The sequence below is a fragment of the Cervus canadensis genome, chromosome 14 (assembly GCF_019320065.1).
Source record: "Cervus canadensis isolate Bull #8, Minnesota chromosome 14, ASM1932006v1, whole genome shotgun sequence".
NCBI lineage: Eukaryota > Metazoa > Chordata > Mammalia > Artiodactyla > Cervidae > Cervus > Cervus canadensis.
In genome coordinates this window covers 45,105,542-45,110,845 of record NC_057399.1, presented here as the reverse complement: position 1 = coordinate 45,110,845, position 5,304 = coordinate 45,105,542, and positions in this window count along the sequence as shown.

The window sequence follows — 5,304 nt, the reverse complement described above, 5'->3', positions numbered from 1 at the left end:
TTGGTCACAAGACCATATAATGTTAGAGCATGGTATTCTGCCCATTTTCTTTCAAGGGAAAGCAACAAGATTGAGACAGGTGAAATGATTTCCGCCATGGTTTCATATCAGGTTGTTGCAAATGTAATTGCAGTTTGGGACCATGAATTTTAAATCATTATAACTCAAACACATCTTTATTCATCAAAATAGGAAACATTACAAGCAACACATTTTGGCCAATGAGAAATAAGTTCATTCCTGTAGCATAAAAATCCATGTTTCAGGATTCAACAAGCTCTTGTGAAGCATTTCCTGCCTCCTTCTGGTTGTGGAAGCATTTTCCCTGCAGAAAGTCATCAAAATGCTTGAAGAAGTGGTAATCTATTGGCAAGAGCTCAGGTGAATATGGTGGATGAGGAAAAACTTTGTACCCAACTTGTCCAACTTTTGAAGTGTTGGTTGTGTGACGTGCAGTCGGCACAGTCATGGAGAAGAATTGGACCCATTTGTTGACCAATGCCAGCTTGCAGGCATTGCAGTTTTCAGTGTATCTCATCAATTTGCTGAGCATACTTTTCAGATGTAATGATTTCACTGGGACTCAGAAAGCTCTAGTGGGTCAGACGGGCAGCAGACCACCAAACAGTGACCATGACCTTATTTTGGTGCAAGTTTGACTTTGGGAAGTGCTTTGGGGTTTCTTCTCAGTCCAACCACTGAGCTGGTCATTGCTGGTTGTCAAATAAAATCCATTTTTCGTCACATGTCACAATCCTGTTGAGAAATGGTTCATTGTTGTTGCATAGAATAAGAGGACAACACTTCAAAACAATTTTTTTTTATTTGCAGTCGGCTCATGATGCACCCTCTTATCGAGCTTTTTCACTTTGCCAATTTGCTTCCAGTGCCAAACCACCACAGAGTGATCGATGTTGAGTTCTTCAGCAACTTCTCATGTAGTTTTAAGAGGATCAGCTTCGATGATTGCTCTCAATTGGTCATTGTCAACTTCCGATGGTTGGCCAGTGTGTTCCTCATCTTCAAGGCTCTCATTCGCTTTGCAAAACTCTTGAACCACCACTGCACTGTACGTTTGCTAGCAGTTCCTGGGATAAATGCCTTGTTGATGTTGCAAATTGTCTCCACTGCTTTATGACACATTTTAAACTCAAATAAGAAAATCACTCAAATTTGTTTTTTGTCTAACATCATTTCTGTGAAGTGAAGTCGCTCAGTTGTGTCCGACTCTTTGCAACCCCATGGATTGTAGCCTACCAGGCTCCTCAGTCCATGTGATTTTCCAGGCAAGAGTACTGGAGTGGGTTGGCATTTCCTTCTCCAGGGTATCTTCCCGACCCAGGGATCAAACCCGGGTCTCCTGCATTGCAGGCAGATGCTTTACCTTCTGAGACACCAGGAAATCATTTCCCTGGTTTAAAATAAATATAAATTAAACAGTAAGTAATAAGTCATTAGCAAAAAAAAAATTTAAGTAAAAAAAAATGCACATAAAAATAATATAACCACATTTATTGAAGGATGTATTCCAATATCAAATGACAAAATTCAATAACGTAAAACTGCAATTACTTTTGCACTAACTTAATAGTTCTTTAGGGACAGATATCAGAGTAGGACTCATGTCTCTAGATGTTTTCTCATTAATGTCTTCTTAATCTTCCCTGTATATGCTAATATACACACTCACATGTACTCTGAATTACACACACACCATAAAAGGCTCATGATGATGGTATAATCCATCCAAGGCAATGTTATTTAGGTCTCGACAATTTAGCCACTCTGGATAAGATCTGCTTTAAACAAAATCATCTCACTGAAACGTGAATGTTCCAGCAGGAGTTCATAAATATGCTACAAAAAGCACACTCCACCCTCCTTATTTTCTCTGGGACTTCTAGAACTGACTTGCTATGTCTCTTCAGTGCTTCCTTCCTCATACAGGTATTTTGAGAACACTTACTATACAAGAAAACTTGTTTTCAAAGTTGATTTTCCACCGGTAGAACAGCATAGCAGAAGCTATGGTTCATCTCGGTAGCCAGACCCCATGGTGGCGCATCAGTTTAGAATGGGAGGCTCCTCATTGTGTCAAAAATTGCAAGCAACTCATTTGGAAAAGCAAATTACACAAATCTAGAGCTTTCTCATGTTCACTGTTCCCTAAACTTAGCACACCCAGCCTTAAAAGTGTTAACTGCTGGCGATGTGGATAAAGAAGACATACTGAGGGAGATAACAATCTAGAAAAACACTGCAAGATACATATATAAACACATCTTGGTTTTATCTTGAGAAAGTTCTGAAACTATAATAATTACAACTATACAAGACTTTCCAACTTACAAAGCAATGGGGACAGGTTACCTCATTTAATTAAATAGTTTTGACAGTATTCCCATTAGGCAAATTTTATCACCCGTATCTAACAGAGAAGGAAAATGAGGTCCAAACACTGAAGTTTGTTGCCTGAGAACACACAGCCAGCATGTGGCACAACAGGGGCCCACACTTAACTCTGCAGGATTTCAAAACCCAGAGGCAAAACCTGTGTCTGTCCGGACTTCTTGATTCTTGGTCCAGCTTTCCAGGAGGTGAACCTTACTTCAAGAAATCCTCCCTCCAACCTGAGCCATCCTCCTATCTGCATTTACTTGACTGAATCTTAGGCCAAGGGCACCTCCCTTTTGAGTATTTCTCTCCCTTGGGAAAAAGTTATTGCTCTCTACCAATGGAATTCTTAGCACCCTAGAATCATGTGCTTGAAAAGGCAACTTCTGGTTACTAAAAGGGACCTTTAATTATTAAACAGATAGTGAAATACAACACAGAATTCTACCATTATAGGCATTCCAGCATTTCAGGTGGGGATTCTTTATAATTATTTTTTCTTCCACAGGGTTTTATTTTATACATTGTTTTAGCTTGCTCCAAAGTCATTATATATACCCCGATGGAAAAATTCTTCTAATGCAGAGCCATAAAATGTTTTCTTAAAAATTCCATCACTCACTTTATTACTAGAAAGCAACTACAGAAAGACTTACATGTCAAGAAATCTAAGTTTGACCAGAGGGACTGATGGAGTTTGGACTTTCAATAATAGTCTATCAGAAAAGAGGTTAAAAAGTTTTCTTTTTAAAGTTCCCCATGTCTTTTTCAAAGATGACTGTGGAAGGCCCAAGGCTTCAAACAGCCCCAATTTAGCATGAATAACGGTATAAAGACCCACACTTCTCTTTCTATTGTGCTTAGTCACTCTAGTAACTTAGTCATGAGCGACTCCATGGACTGTAGCCCACCAGGTTCCTCTGTCCATGTGGATTCTCCAGGCAAGAATATTAGAGTGGGTTGCCATGTCCTCCCCCATGGATCTCCCCAACCTAGGGATCGAACCCAGGTCTCCTGCATTGCAGGCAGATTCTTTATCATCTGAGCCACAAGGGAAGCTCTTTCTATAAAAATTATAATTATCTCAATAATAAAAGTCTTTCTTTTTTCACTTGTCTTCAAATTTGCATTAATTTATTTTCTATTTAAAACGACGGACTCTGCCAAAAAAAATAGAAAGAAAATTTAGGATTAGACAGTTTCTCCAGTAACAACAGATATTTTCCCAGAAACCTGGGATACCAACATTGCCTGTAGAAACTGTAGCTTCCTCCCTGACCCATCTCTCACCAGCCTCCCCCATCTCCACCCCCGCCCAGTAAGTTCTCTTTTCTTTGCAGGTTGTCACAGGCGTTTTGCATTAACCCCTCCCCTTCCCTCCACATTCACTTACTTCGCCTCAATTAGAGCTTTTGCTATTTTACCCCAATATTACTCAGCTTCCTGACCCGACTCCATCTGCCTTCCTCCAAGCCACCTGGATCTGTTTCAAGAGAAAGCCCTTCTCTTTGACTCGACTGTTTAAATATGCCAATGGCTGCCGGTTACTACACGTTCTCACTTCTTGCCACGGTATATGACACCAACCACGGTACAACTTCGGATTGCAGCCCAAATATCTGCTTTCTGGCTTCAGAGCCTTTGATCTCAGAGCCTCCTGCTTGGAATGCCTTCCCCTCACTTTTTCTCTTTTGTAGAGACAATGCAAAGTTCCACTTAATCGATATCCCCTCTGCAAAGCCTTAGCTGATTTCCTCAAACAGAGGTAGTCCTTCTCTTCCCTGGCGCCAAATCAGGGGGTGATTCTTTCATTCACCTCTAATTAAGCACCTGTGCCTTCCAGTTGACTGATCTGTCTCTCCTAACACATTATCATGTCAGGAGCTGTTTTCAGAATTCACGCTATACCCCTAATACCAACATACTTTTTGTTTTTCACAAAAATTTTATTGGAGTATAATTGATTTACAATGTTGTGTTAGTTTCAGATGTATAGGAAAGTGAATCAGTTATGTGTCTAACTCTTTTTGACCCCATGGACCACAGTCTGCTAAGATCCTCTGTCTATGGGATTCTCCAGGCAAGAATACTGGAGTGGATTGCCATGCCCTGCTCCAGGGGATCTGAGTAACCCAGAGATCGAACCCGTGTCTCTTTTGTCTCCTGCATTGGCAGGTGGGTTTGTTACCATTAGCACCACCTACATATTTCCATTCTTTTTTAGACACTTTTCCAACATAGGTCATTACAGAGTACTTTAGTAGAGTTTCCTGTGCTATCCAAAGGTCCTTATTAGTTATCTATTTTATATATAGTAGTATGTGTATGTCATATTAAAGTGAACAGTGAAAGTGTTAGTCTCTCAATTGTGTCTGACACTTTGTGACCTCATGGACTGTAGCCTACCAGGCTCCTTAGTCCATGGAATTCTCCAGGGAATAATATTGGAGTGGGTTGCCATTCCCTTCCCTAGGGATCTTCCTGACCCAGACATCAAACCCAGGTCTCAAAAACAGAAAAAACCAAAAAACCCAGGTCTCCTGCATTGCAGGCAGAATGTTTACTGTCTGAGCCACCACGGAAGTTCATATGTCATATATTTAGCTCTTTTTTATGGCTGAGTAATATGACATATTTCAGAAAAAACACCGGCCTCATTGACTACTCTAAAGCCTATGACTGTGTGGATCACAACAAACTGTGGAAAATTCTTAAAGGAAAGGGAATCCCAGACCACCTTACCTGCCCCCTGACAAACCTGTATACAGGTCAAGAAGCAACAGTTAGAACTGGGCGTGGAACAACAGACTGGTTCAAATTTGGGAAAGGAGTATCACTAGGTTGTGTGTTGTCACTCTTATTTAACTTCTATTCAGAGTACATTATACGAAATGCTGCGCTGGATGAAGC